The sequence below is a fragment of the Pinus tabuliformis genome, chromosome 7, assembly GCF_031772625.1.
Source record: "Pinus tabuliformis cultivar Carrire ecotype Pingquan chromosome 7, CPIR1, whole genome shotgun sequence".
Lineage (NCBI taxonomy): Eukaryota > Viridiplantae > Streptophyta > Pinopsida > Pinales > Pinaceae > Pinus > Pinus tabuliformis.
The window spans coordinates 861,115,488-861,131,557 of record NC_142293.1 but is presented as its reverse complement, the minus strand read 5'-3'; the positions used below and the strand labels follow the sequence as shown (position 1 = coordinate 861,131,557).

General features: G+C 36.9%; 1 pseudogene; it reads left to right on the top strand.

Moving 5' to 3' along the window:
- The first annotated feature begins 1,600 nt into the window (after positions 1-1,600).
- LOC149250328 (cytochrome P450 750A1 pseudogene) overlaps positions 1,601-16,070 on the top strand; it is a 74,373-nt pseudogene continuing 59,903 nt past the window's right edge.

Sequence of the window (16,070 nt, the reverse complement as noted above, 5' to 3'; positions counted from 1 at the left end):
ATACCCACTGTAGAGAAAACACTTAATCTCTAGCCGCTTGGAGTTCGAGTGAACGAACAACACCACTGAGAATGAAGCACTCATCTTGGGCTTACAGAAAGCCATCAACCTCAATGTTGTTGTTCTAAAAGTGGTAGGTGACTCAAATATCGTGGTGCGTCAGGTACATAACACTATACACTGTGTCACTCTATCTTAAGAGTTATCAACAAGAGGTATGGCAACTCATTTCTCAACTCCAAGCTTTCAATATTATTCTAGTACCAAGGATGCATAATGTAGTTGCAGATGCCTTGGAAAATGCATTTGCTAGGATGTCACCATTAAGGGATATATTTTTTGTTGATATTTTATATAAACCATCTGTCCTAAGCAACATCACTAATTTACACGTTTTTAATGATGACTAACAGATATACATTTCATGGCTAACGCTTTCATCTTCAAAGACGCAACAATAAACGAGGACGAGCATGTGCTGTCTCTGCAGGATGCAGTTGATGCAAGAAAAGGAAACCTCATCCCCAACGGTGTGGTATCACTTGAGAAGTTGTATGACTTGCAAAACTGATTTTAGGGACCCGTGAATGCAAAAACCCACAACTCTACATTGTTGCACAAACAAATTAATTTGGGAATGGAAAAGAATCCAAAGTTTGTAAATCTTGGTACGTGTTTTACATCACAAGAGAGGCAATATTTAATCCACATTTTCAATCAATACTATGATGTGTTCACGTGGATGTACAATGACCTAAAGACATATGACACGTGAGCAATCCAACACATCATGCCAATCAAGGAAAGGGCCAAGCCTTTTCAGCAGAAGCTAAGGAAATTTCATCCTTCACTTGATCCCATCATACAGAAAGAACTGACTAAGTCATTGGATGCTTGAATCATTTACAAAGTTTGACATTCCACATGGGTTTCCAATTTAGTCCGTGTTAGAAAGAAGTCTAGGGAGACCCACCTATGCGTAGATTTCTGTAATCTCAACTACACCTCAGACAAGGAAAACTACCCAATGTCATCCATGGAGCATATACTACAGACAATATCTAGAGAAAATATGTTTTCTTTGCTTGAGTTCTTTTAAGGATACAACCAGGTTCTGGCAATAGACCCTGAAAGACTCAAAACAACATTTCGTACCAAGTGGGGTATGTCCACTTTTTATAGAATTCCATTTGGGATGGTGAATGTAGGCCCAACATTTCAGCACGCAATGGAAGTCACATTCCCTGGGCTCATTAGACAGATCATAGTGGTCTCCCTCAATGATGTGACAATCTTCTCTAGACAACGTCAGACCACTTGCGCCATCTTAAGAAAATTTTCAAGCGATGTCGAAAATACTGGATATCCTTGAATTCCAAGAAGAGCGTCTTCACAGTGTCTAAGGGTAACTTGGTTGGACACATCATTTCTAAAAGTGGGATTGAGGTAGATCTGGACAGAGTTTAGACCATCACATAGATTCTTTACCTCGTGAACAAGAAATCTATGTAGTCTTTCTTGGGGAAGATCAACTTCCTCAGAAAGTTTGTCTTTGATTATGTGTAGATTGTAAAACCCATCCAAGAGATGATCAATAAGGATGCAGTATACAGTTCAGGGAAGAAGGAAAAGGGCATGTCCGCCCATATTAAGAAAGCTAAAAGCACCCACGTTTTACAGCCCAAACTTCAGCAAATATTTCTTGCTCTATACTTTTTCTTTCGACACTTCACTCGTTGCTGTGCTTTCTCAAAAGGACGAGTTGAATAACGAACAACCAATCTCCTTCATGCGTGCAAGCCTGCAAGGACCCAAACTCAACTATCCCACCATGGACAAACAAGCATATGCAGTGTATAAGGTGGTGAAGCATTTCAAACCTACCTCTTGAAGAACCATTGCATTGTCTCTGTGTTGCACCCAACAGTCAGAGAAATTCGTATTCAGCAAGAGCTAGGTGAAAGGAGGGTAAATTAGATGATATGACTACAAGAGTATGATATTAACATCAATCCAATTCACACCATCGAGGGTCACAGTCTTTTTAGACTAGCAGTGAAAATAGTGCATGCGCAAGAGGAAGAAGAAGAGGTCGCAAGCTAGGAGCAACAAATAGAGATTTATAATGTTGAGAAAATCTCTCCTACTTCACACAAAACCTATTGGTACGTATAAGTGCGCCAGTACCCAAAGCATGGCACCATTTCGTCTCATTTTTCTATGTAGCAGAAGTGCGCACTCTAACTCAAAGCTCTATCTTATTAGTTGGTGCATGGAGTTCTTTACAGAAAGGAACACAATGGTATACTACTCAGATGCCTAGAGGCACAAGCTTCAGAAAATTTGTTATGTCATCTCCATGACGGACTAGCTGGGGGACATTTTGCAGGTAACACAACATCGCACAAGGTCATGTGTGTCAGTTTCTACTAGCCTACATTATTCAAGGATGCACATCCTTATGCATGCAAATGTTCAGTCTGTTAGAGATGTGCCAGCAAGAACCGAAGGTCAGCAGCCCCGTTGCAACCTATTGCAGTGGAAGAGCCATTCCAAAAGTGGGGCTTGGATATCATTAGGGACATTTTCCCACATTTGTCAAAGCAGCACCACTATATTTTGACTGCTACAGATTAATTCACGTAGTGGATAGAAGTTGTTCCGTTGAAACAAGTGAACGACCAAGAAGTCATCAACTTCCTACAACATAACATCATCTCCAGGTTTGGCATTCCTACATCACTTGTTTTTTACAATGCAACGTACTTTTCTTCATTAAAGCTTTATGACTTTGCATTGAAAAATGGTATTGTGTTGAAGAATTATGCTAATTACTACCCATAGGGAAATGGTCTTGCTGAGTCTACAAACAAGAACCTCATTCACATCATCAGAAATATCATTTACTCTGAACAATGAAACTGGCACTCCGCTCTGGTGAATGCTCTATGGGTTGAAAGAGTCACACCTAAGCCTTCTCTAAATACTTCCCCATACTTATGGGTATATGGAAAAGAATCTATCCTCCCATCGAACATCTAATTCCCTCATCTCCAATTGTCCCAAGAACCCCAAGGCAAGTTGTGTCTATTAGTTCAGCATAGGATGGACACACTACACAAGCTATAGGAAGAAATGATGAAAGAAAAGTAAAAGTTTACACTCCACCATAATCATATCAAGAGATGGTTCAATAGAAATTCAGCAGGGAGTGCCAGCTTCAGTGTAGGTGACTTAATCTTAAGGTGGGAAAAACCCCATGAGGAAAAAGGCAAGCAAACAAAGTTTCAATCCCTGTGGATTGGTCCATTCACAATCCATGAGAAGCTTGGCCAACACATGTATCATCTTCAATCACTTGACGGGAAGATTGACACTCTCCCTATCAATGGCCAAGACTTAAATTGTTGTTTTCAATGATCTCAGGTCGCACCCCACGTTATCTACATAGTCTTCTCATTGCTTGTTGTGTTGTTTTGTATTCCTTCCTGTTTTGTTGTTTTTCTTTTGTAAATAAGTGTTGTATCACATTGTGTTCTGCCTTCTGAATCTATATGTGGCTGAAGTTCAAAGAGTCTTGTGACACTGTAGCACTTGGCCAATCTTATGTATGTCTTCTTTGTGTTTGGTTGTAACTTTTGGCCAATTAAGTATTGACAGAAAATACGATTTGTCTGTAAGGAGAGTTTCGGTTAAACCATGAACCTTGTCTAGTATGGGAAACCTCATGCATGTACTCATTGTTCTTCTTTGGTCTGTTCAAGCTTATCCAACCAGTAAAAATGGATAAGGGGAAAATATAAATGAGAAAACCTGAATTAGAGGTATTTACATTATTCTTTGAAGGAATAGCCTCTCCTAATCTCAATAATTTGGGATCCCTTTTCCACCCAAAAAATAAATAAGAGCCTATGCACAGTTCTCTTTAAATAAATAACAAAGGTGAAAGAAGAGAAAGGCTTCCTATGCAAAGATGTGAAGCAGGAAACTCCACTGGGGTACTGTCTAGGCTTTCTAGCAATGGAGCAATGCTTGTGTTCCCGCGTGACTCCATCAGGATACTATCCAAGCCTACTGGTAGTGGAACAACACCAAAGATGAAAAATTAAACCCTGAAAATATTAAGCTCACGAACCAAACTACTCTTCCCACCTTGAAACATTGTGATCTGGCTAAATCTTATGTTGTGTTCAAATGAGTTGGTACAAGGTGAACCATGTATGTCGATGGGGTAAGTGAGGAAGCTGAAGTAATATGCACAGTGAATCAATACTCCCCAGGACCAACGCCCTGCACTAAAAAACGAACCAAAATAGAGAAGCTAGTATTCAAGTAGTGTGTCGCTGAGTGTTATAGTGACTGCAACACCCTCCAAAATTTTGGATTGCACTCAAATTTTAGAGCCTTCCTTGGTTTTTCCTTTGATGGTTGAAAACACTCGAGTTCATTCCTCGAGCTCCTTCATAGTCCTTTTACTCTTTTTCTTGCTTAACCAACTGTTGTCTTTTGGCATGTTGATTACTTTATCATGCTTCTGATCTTGTTCTAAAGATTTTGAAGGTTTGTCTTTGTGTGTTTTGGTTTTCTTAGCTATGTGAACACACGTCACACTCACACACAAATTTGTAAGAATTATCGCGCAAGTGTCATCACGATCATCGAAAGGTCTATCCCAAGTGTTACATTTATTGCTTTTAGCACTAGACAATCCCACCAAGGGTCATTCTTTGCTATGTTGTCCTGGTGGTTAGTGTTGTCATGTTGTCAAAGTACAATAAGTGTGTGATCACAATTTTGAGTCCTCACAAGCTCACTTGTCTCTCACACATAGCCATTTTCCTGAAAAATCTCTTGATGAAACAAGCCCACTTCACTAGACCCTGACTCAGCTACACTATGGAGTCTCAACCCTTAGTGATGTTTCCCTACTATTTGGAACTATGTAGTGCTTGAGCCTTTCGTCCAAGTCAATTGCATTATGCAATCCAAGAGGTGAGAAGCATGTATTCCTTCCTAGAACTATGTATAAACTGCCTCAAAGCCCAACCTAAACTGCACACTTCATAAGATCAATTATCAAGACTCCTTCCTGCTTCGTGGAACTTCGCATGGCACAGAGACTTGAGCTTGCACTACTCCCAGAAACTGTGCAGAGGTGTCTTCCCAGTGACCTCCCTTAGTCAGGACTTGCTGCTCTCAAAAATTGCACAAAACTATCCTCTGGTCCCTCTATTGTCCTGCCTTGTCTTCCCTCTAGAAACTGCACAGAGGTGTCCCTTAGGGTCCCACCTTGCAGTTGCCACTCGTGTCCTCAACTGTGCAATCTTTCCTCCTTGAGTTCTCTCTGTACTTTTCCCTAACAGTGAAGACTATTCTTGAGAGTTTCTTATCCAATTCTGAGTTATGCTCTGCGCAGTCTGAGTGACCAATCCCCCCTCCCTATCACCTAGAACTGTGCAGTGCACAGTTATTAGGACCTCTTCCTATCCTGTCATCTGTCTCGGGCCCAAAACATCGAAAACAATGCATCATGATAGACTATGAGGTTTTGGATTTGATTTAATTCTGTCATGATTGAATTGCAGGAACAAGTACACTGATAGATCATGGCGAGATGACGAATGAGATGAAGAAGGAGCACACATACTAGAAGACTTGCTTGCAGTTGGACGGACAAAAGAAGCACGTCTAACAACAAGCGAAAGTAACACATGCATGGAACCATCTTACAAGACCAAGACCATCGAAGACCTCGTAGCATCAAGCCATGCAGAGGAGAAGACAAATCACACCCGAGAGTACATCCATCACTTAGCAGCGCAACATCTTGACATGGCCACCATAACCAACCAGTACATGTCAACAATGTCATTTCAAGTTGTGCTATGAGTTGTGGAGGCCATATCACCACTATGGGCCAAATCTATTGTAACTGAATGTAATGTAAGGGGAAATTCCAATGGACGCACACTAGAAGTTGTAGAGTCATGTCATTTGAAAAGTCATACGAAGTTGAACGTTCATGAGGGTAGTCCAAGAGTTACAAGATTCAAGCATCACCCTTGGCTATATATACCCCTTCCAATGTATGAGAAAGGACTTTCACCTTGGGTTCTGCCACATAGCCTTGAGAGTTTTCAGTCTGTTCTTTGAGGAGCAAGGAGTGGCTCCAATGTCCCACTACTAGGACTAGTAATGTATGGTGTACATATGTGTCTTAGAACATTTGCTTAATTCAAAAGCATGTTAAGGCCAACTCGTTTTCAGGCATGTTTTGTAGATGTTTATAAGACTACTCTTTAAACATTTGTAATGCATGTTTGCTTAACCTGTACTAAGATAGTTGAACTACTTTGGTTGTTTTAGTACTTAGATTGTTGAGAATGTGTTGTATTTCTTATCACTGTTGTCTCATCCTTATAGGATACTCCGCAGGACATTAGACATACCTGTATTATTTACTGGTTATAATGACCGTCACATCCATGTGGACTACTCTATTGGATGGTGTATCGGTTTTCCCTTACACTTTGTTTTTAACGATTGCCACATCCAATGTGGACTACTCTGCTTGATGTTGGACAAACCCTTTCTAGTTCGTCTGTGTCTCTTCTTGGGTGGTACTACTACCTCTCATTTAGAGGCTCACTTTACTCTCCCCATTTATAGTAAGAGAACCTAGACACAAGTTACATTATGCACTCACCAGGCATACTCACCTCGCTTTTTGAAGATATAAGCATAACACTCTCATATGTTGAACAACAAGAAATAAGGCAAATCTCTAAGTAAATGGCAACTAGTCCATCGTACTGGATGGGACTCCTACACCAAATGGTGTGAGGTCTAGTTAGGACTTCATACCGGGGAGATCCCCTAAATGTTGGCAAGTCTGACACCGTCAACACAAAGTTAATGTTTAATCTTCCCTTGGTTGATGATAAACCTATGGTTGATGATTCATTTCTTGATCAGTCATTATTCCTCATTATCTCATATGCTTCTTGGTATGGGGATGTCTTTCTTAACTCCAAACTCAATGCTTTCGGTGTTAGTTATCTCATAATGGGCATTTAAGTATACACTATTAGGATTAGAACTATGTTATTATCGATGATACCCTCTATCACCATGGAGTTAACTCAACATTGCATCAAATCCTTACTCATTAGGAGGATGAGCATGTCTTGAACGATTTCCATTCTGGAGCATGTGGTGGTCATCTCTTTGGGTTTTACACTCCCATAAAATCTTGCACAGTGGTTACTATTGGCCCTCAATATTTAAGGATTGTATTAGTGTGGTCTAAAATTGTTATCCCTATCAAATTTTTATAAAGAAAATATAGCCTCACCATGCTCCATTTTATTTTATGCTTGTTATTCGTTCCTTACTGAATTGGCATTGATTTTATTTAGTATAAGCCAACCTTATCCAATGGACACAATTACATCATTGTGGACATGGACAATGTCACTAAGTGGATTGAGGCCATCCCTACCTTCTCTAATGATGGCGCCACTATGGAACTCTTCATGTTTAACCACACCATCACTAGGTCTTGTGTACCCAAACAACCTTGATAATTCATGGTTATCATTTCATAATAAGATGATGATAAAACTAGATACCAAATTGGATTTCATCATGAGCACTCAAAACCCTATTACCACAAGCCAATATGCAAGTAGAGGCCACCAATCATGTCTTAAACACCGTCATTCAATGGATGGTAGGGAATGATAAATTAAATTGGCATCTTATGGTATTTTTTTTGTTATGGGCATATTGAACCTTGGTTAAAACCACTATGGACTTGACTCCTCTCCATTTGGTCCATCGAGTGGAAGATGTGTTACCAATTGAATGTGAAATACCATCTCAGAAACTAGTTGTAAAACTATTTCCTGACACTTTTTCCGAGGAATAAAATATCCTATATTTGGTGAAGTTTTATGAACAAATTAATTATGCTACAATAATGAATGAGATTCATTAAAATTTTGTCAAATACCAATATGAAAAATCGGTTCATCCCTTTGTCTTTGTGGAAGTTGATTTGGTTTCAATCCATGATCGATATCAAGACAAGTTAGGTACATGTAAATTAGAACCTCTATGGCTTAGACCTTATGTTGTAAAATGTATTCTAAAATGATGGTATTATGAGTTAGTGGATTATGATGGTAACCCTTCGTTAAAGCCTTGCAAAGGGATCTACCTCAAAAAGTACTATGAGTAAGTCACATCATTGCATGGTTCTTATATATAGTGTATATGTGTTTTGGTGTGGTGTGTTTTTCCCATTTTTTTTAGTGTTGTTTTCTTGGCCATTCACTTATGTATGGTGCTTGATTGGAAAATGTCAAGTCTCTCATCAATCCAAGTAGGCTTTGCATACAACACCAGTCGTAGTACTTGAAACATTGCTTCCACTCCTTGGATTCTCCTTTCAACCATTGATGAATTACTGATTTCTAAGGGCATTTATTTTGGCCCTACGACCAATAATGTGCAAAAATATAGTTCTATTACCAAGCTCTCATATGAGGCTTTGCCTTGGTATCCATCACTTGGTTGTCAACATTGACTCCTAGTTCGTGGTCTGTTTGTTGAATCTCATCTATTTTGTGAGGCATCCTACAATACTTCATCATATTCTTAGGGTGCATCTCTTGGTTTTTTTTTATACTATTGAATATGTGCACATTTCATGAGACTCTAATATGATAGTTTATTTGTTAGCTAATTATGTCTTAAATTAGAATTTGTTATATTAATTAATTTTATCATGCATATAAGTACACATAACCATGAAAAGTAAAAGAAAACATCATACAAACATTGTGAGTGAACACCATAACAACATGATATATATATATATATATATATATATATATATATATATATATATATATATATATATATAGACATTGACACTATAAAAATCAAAAGTGTCTCACATCATATAGTCCAGGCACAAAATTCCAAAATGTTGTGAACTAGGGGTGTGACCTCTTAAGCCCTTTTTATACATAGATGGTCATCATATGTGAGCTACATAGAGAACTTAATCATATTTGTATCGTTGATAACACAACACAACATATGATATGCATTGTAGGAGGTCAGTGATCAGAGAATCATACCCCCACTATATGTATTTGTATATGTGGAGGGATTTATTCTTATAGTCAACCCTCCACGTTGCGAGTGATTCTCACCACTCATCATGTTCCTTCTACCTCCTCCTCATAGGCTTCTCATTCTTCTCTCATGGGTGATGCTCCTCTGCAATGGTAATGGGACTAGCCTTTGGGAAGGGCCATTACCATGTCTATGTTAAAAAAACCCTGATGTGCTAGTAACTATCTATCCACCAAAACAACAAAAAATATTATATATGTTAAAAATACTAGAAAAATATAAAATTCAAAAAATAAAAAATATATAGTCTTTTTTTTTACCCACTTGATGTTTTACTTCCTTCATTATGTGATTTAACCATGGTTTTAGTCTTTCTACATGTTTTTGACAAGATAGAGCGACATTTTTATTACAACATCCATTGAAATTTAGGTGCAATTTATTGAACTTGGAACATAGGGGTAGCTTTTTTCGTATTAGTTTTTATTCATTATTGATTGTTGATGCCATATTCATTGTTCCTTATGTCCAATCCCATTAGATCATGACAATAACCCTTCTTCATTTTCACATCTTAACTTGTGAAATAGAGCCTTCCTCTACGTGGATTCCATATCTTAGTACTTGCTTTCCATTTTGGTGTCCATGTTGTATATTTTTATATGCCTAGAATCCCTCCTTTAGAATGGCCATGACTTTGAATTTAAGCCTCATTTTATCTCTTCTTTATTTTATTTTTGTTATACCCCAAGAGGATTTAAAAAAAAAATGCCTTGCTATTTTTTATATGCATTTCCTCACTTATTTATGCATGTTGATCTTCCTTGGTTCCATTTCTTTTCATTGTAGTCACATTTCCCTTGTCCATATTACTAGATTTTTCTTACTTCTTTTTACCCTTCCTAGAGATATTGTTGCAATGAATGAGTTTCCTTGGCCACTCACTCTGCTTTACTTTTATTAGGGTATTTCTATCAGCCCGAAACAAGTTTCTACCCTTTATAACACTCATTTCTCTTGGACAAGCTTCCTTTATATTCATCTAATGCTAATTAAACACTAAAGGGTATCAAGCATCTTTTTATATATTTTTCAAGGTCATTAAATCCTCATGAAAAAGACAGTTTGTATTGAGCATACTACTATATCTTATTTTATCTCATTAAATCATGAATAAGATGCCCTATCAAGTATCATTTTTACTCTTTTTTGGGCTCGTTAAAATTGAACAAAAAAGTGTTGACCAAAGATCATACTAAGAGGAGGGTGAACAAGAGTGGCAGCAATTTTATCATTTTATCAATAAGTAATTATGTAGCAATGTACCATAACCATTTTCACCAAATCAATAGATATAACAAAGCATCAAGAAGCCATCATCACATCAACAATGCATCAAGAATCCACCACGTCAACGTAAGAGGACATAAGCATTTACATGGAAACCCATATGGGATAAAACCATAAATTCTTCTTGTTTAATTCATTACATATATTTGTAGGAACTAACATGTTGAAGGCACCCACCCCCAAGATGTGAAATATGCTACTTACAATAGGCTACAACTTGATTGTGGCACAAAACTCGAAAATGTGCAACCTACTACTTTATATAGGCTTCAACCTGATTAAGGCACCAACCTCGAAATGTGAAAGCATACGCTTGCAAAGGGCTTCAACTTGATTGAGCTACCAACCGTAGAGATGAGAAAGCTTCGACTCATTGTAGGATCCAACCTGATAGAGGCACCAACCTCATTGGAGGCATCCACCTCCTTCAACTTCTTGTGGACCTCTTTTCATAATGTTTCAAACTAGATCGACCTAATCTTTAATAAATATAAGTCTTCAAACTAATAAAATGGTTGTTTACATGCTATATTTATCAACTTGTCATATCTTTTCCATGGCCTGTTCCAACCTACTCATAATTCTCGTCACTTACTACCCTTCTCAGAACTTGTTCTTGTCATATAGAAAAAACCAATCGCAACCCAGTCATAAGCCATCAAAACACATAACACTGGTTTTTGTCATAAAAAATACATCATAAATGTTTTTCATCCCTTCAGAGGTGTTCACCACTAAACCCTAGTTATCATGCTTCTTTCATAATTTAATTTGGCCTTTAAATGATCCTAAACCCCCCCAAAGACTATATGAAATCAAATATAAAATTAAATATTCTACAAAATTCCATTTTTAGGTTGTTATCTAAAGAATGGTCAATTCTTAGTAATGAATCTACAAAATGTGTTCTTTTGATCGATTAATTATTCGACAAAACAAAAATTGTGGGAGAATTTTTTATTTTTTTACTTAACAATGCTAGGGCTTGAACCTAGGTCTCGACCAACACTGTACAATCCCACTACCAATTGACCTGTGCTATGTCACTTGACACACCATCATCTCAACTTTGTTTTATTGTGAGTGATTTTTCCTCAAATGGGAGAGCATTGCAATTTGATCTATGGTCAGTCCATAACCAAGCTCAATGATGTATTTTTTCCCACAACCAATTTTTAAATAGTCAATATTATATTCTTGTATTTGTATCCATGTGAATGTTGATCCATGTGTCTTAGCTCATAGTGTGGCCATATATAGGTCTAGTGTTCCAATTTATTCATCCAACGCACTAATCTATTCGGTCGTGTCTTGGTTGTCTTGACAAAGAACCACATCACATATGTTGTGACCTAATCTGTAGATATATATGATCACTGCCTAAATATTTTAATTCTCCTCTGCCAGATATAGTTGTAACTCCACAAGATGCTAATTTTTCCTTTCTTATATATATTATTAGAACTAATAGCCATATCAAAATGCAATATATTATAAGAATTTTGACCTCTACCAAGATTAAGTTCCACTGAACTTCCACCAAAAGTGGACTTTGTTATTGTGATTAAACCAGTCTTTTGACCTTACCTGATTTGGCCTACATTATATTATAAAATTCATTCCACTAAAGGTTTTCCATAAAATCTATGCCAAAATTTTTCGAAAGGAAATTCTCTATATTATATTGCCTCTGCAGTATTTTAAAATTTGCAATGTGAGTGGAATGATAACCACAACCAAACACAAGTTTTTCATTCTCCAACAAGCTAATGAACGAAACTAGAGAAACAGATAATTAACTTCAAGACAGAGAATATTTTTTATATTTCACCATAAAGAATACTTGTTATAATAACCACAAAAAATTCTTGTCACATATTTGGTTATTCTTTCATGAGTTCATTATATTTTCCTTGAGCTTCATGGTCATAAATATATGTTCATTCAATGATCCTGAGTTTTATAGGCTAACCATGGGCCAACAGTTTCGTTAACACTTCTAGAGTTTAAAATCAAATGATCACATTTATATGATCATGTTGAAATTCAAATGCGTAGACCATGCCATTGAAATTTGTGTCATGGTCCCATATGACCATGCCTTATGACTGGGTTGTTATGGTCCCTGGTCATCTGCATGATGACATCAACATGACATCATCATGCCATGTGGACACCCATGATGCGTGCCATGTGTCACCCACTTTTGAACTATTTACCAATCAAAGTTCACCAAATCAACCTACCATATGGCATCCTAGTGGTGCCATGTCACCGTATTGATGTCATCTGATGATGTTTCATGCCACATCTTTTCCATGTCACACACACTACCATGTTGTTATCATATGAAAATTTTACACTCATTTGTACACATTAGAAGACATTCAAACTCAGTTATTAACACATACAAAGGTTACATCTTCAGCTGGAAACACCATGAAGACCAAAAATCAAAAGCTTTACTAAGGTTCAAGGTAAAAAATTGAATCGCGTGGGTGCACCATTGCTAGAAATTAATGGTCACGCGGTCTCAAAAAGCCCAGTCGACATCTTGGGTTGCGAACTTGCTTCAGAATCACTCCAAATCTTGATATGATTGGCTAACAAATTGAAGCCTTGAGCCCCACGAAGCTATAAAGGCAAGGAATTGGTAGTTCTCATCTCATTTATGAGATGAAACACCACATTGATGAGCCAAGGAGAGGAGAATTGTCCAATAAACTCTTTAAATACAAGTTAGAGGAGAGCTAAAAAAGGAGAAGAAGAAAAGTGTCGTTATGTTGTCAGAATTGCTCCCTTGCAATCAAGCATTTCATTTAGAAGAGGATTTCATCATTGAGAGAATCTTAATACTTCTTTGAGAGAGGGAGAGGAAGCTTGCAAGGAGATCGAGGAAAAGGAATTCTTTGTTGAGGATTTTTTGGCACCATTGCTCATACAATTCTCTCCAAGTTTCCTTTATTCGGATATTGTATCTCTTCTACATTCAGCAGTTAATAAAGGGAACCCTTTTCTATTACATTGTTGATATGTTTCCTTCATTAAGCATTGTTCATGTGTTTACTTCATAGTTTTTAGTTTATGTTTATCTATGCATTGTTTCCATTACTTTCAGTGCTTTGTTTACCCATGTCTTTCCACTAAAAACAACCAATTTCTTGTATTTTCCTTGTAGGGAATAACCAACTCCAAGTAAAGTGTCTTTGATACTCCATAATAACAAACACGCCACTAACACATCATTTCCTGTAATCACCTACCATGTGCTATAGATGCCACATATCAATGTAAGTTTTTTCATCGCCATTTCATCATGGATAAAGGGGTCCACATGGTGGAGACAAACTAAATCATGCTACATGTCAACATCTCAATGGTCCAGAGATTAAAAGTAACTTCGCCGAGGTAGCAACACCAGCTACCTTTCACTTTCTTCATCTAGTTGTTAGATTTGTCTGATCTGAAAATATTCTTTACCTTTAACATCGTAAAACATCATGTATGTATTGTTTCTATCCATTGTTGACTTAATCACTAAACTGTGGATCCATTATGAATATGCACATTCTTTAACAAATTTGGTGTTAGTGGGTTTTTCCCTATATTTTGCATCTTTCAGCCAGTTCTCATCTTCAAATGGCCATAACTTCTCATCCCAGGAAGTCTTTCAGAGTGGAACATACATTTGGAAAGGTCTAAAAAAGGACTGCCTAACCATACTGTCCATAGGCTCATTGGGACATCGTAACATCATAAAAAATCAATAAATTTCAAACCTCTTTGACTTCACTTGATGATGTCATGTAAGATATTAGGTTTTCATACTACTTCATGGATGATATTGTTGCTTCCTTAGGCATCCCCTTTGAAATCAATAACACTTGTTGTCATCAATGAAAACACTATGTTCAATAATCTCCCTCTTTGTCATTGATGGAAAAACCACTAGACATTGAGAACCATTGATGGTAGTGGACCAAAATCCCCTTAACATTTTTTTGGCAACTTCTTATAATCATTATGTATTCATTTGTCTCATTAATCTATTCAATCTCTCCCCCTTTGACATCAATCAAAAAGTGACATGGTTTCCTACTAATGCTTCCATGACTGTGTGGACCTAATCATGTTTATAAGTTAATTCCCCCCCTAAGATTATGTTATAAGTTCCTTCTAAGGCTTCTCCAATTGTTCTTGTATTTTCTTGTGGACCTGATAAAATCTCCCCCTGAAACCATGCTGAAAATGCTTCTCCAATTGTTTGTGGGCTTTCATGTGGATATCATAGTCTTCCCATGATAATGTGCTTACTTCATCAGTAAGTGATTTCCATGTATTTATTTCTGCTAAATTATCATGTGGACCTGATGGAGTCTCCCCCTAGAACCATGCATCATTCATACATTTTTAAGTTCCTGTTAATGTGCTCTAAATGTGCTTGAACTTTCCTCTAGAACTATGGACCTAATTGGAATATAAATGAAGGCACCTAGGTTAATATTCCTGCTAAACATATCCTCTTATCTTTACATGTGTGTTATCATACTCTCCCATTAAGTATGAGAGTTCAAATATGCTCATACACTATTTCAAATGATCAACACCTTGATCTATTTTACTGATAATTTCCTACCTAGTAGTGATCATCCCTCCTTGGTTCGTTCTATTTTTTGTTTTCATATAGAGTCCATTTTATTCCTTTTACATCATCCATGTTTATTAGGTCTGATTTCAAGAGAATTCCATTATGTTATTATTATGGATGCAACTTTTTAAATCCTTCTCCAAAGCATAACTTCATAATAATGTTTGAACATAGAAATTATTTATTACGAAGAACTTCAAAAATCATGAGTTCTACTTTGGGGCACATAACCAATCAGCAATTCATATCAATTCCTTGATCACTCAAGGTAGGTTCATGATGTTGCAAAACCACTACCTATTTTGTCGCATGGAGGTCTCCTACAAGTAATAAGTTTATCCAATACTTGTGATCTCTTCAAGTTCTTTTTGAGCTTGTCAACTTCAACACTTAACAAAACAAATTCATCTTCAAGTTCCTCACATGCTTCTTATTTCTTCATCACTTGGTTTTTCATTACTTCTTCCATTCTTTTTGCTTCTTCAAATTGGGATATCAAAGAGATGATTTCTTCTTATACTTTGATAAGTTTGTGATTCTTCTCTTCATATTCTACATATTTTATTTTACCTGCTTCACTAGGCCATCCTTGTTTTGTTTATATTCTTCTAACTATGTTTCAAGAATGGAAACTTCATGATCCCTTCTTTCTAATAGCTCCTTGATTTCCAAGAGTTCTTGTTTCCCTATTTTTTCATTCGACATTTGATTATTAGGATTTTCTAGCTTCTCTCTTAAGGAGAAGTTCTCAACCTCTAGAGATTCACAATTATCTTATTTTTCCTCCAATTCGCTCTACCAAATTTATTCCCTCCTTTTTACTTCTTCTTGTTGGATTTCCATAACTTATTTTTCCTAATCTTGGTTTTCATATTTCTTCAACAGTTTCTTTCTCTTTATTCGGGGTCATAAGATTCCTTATTTC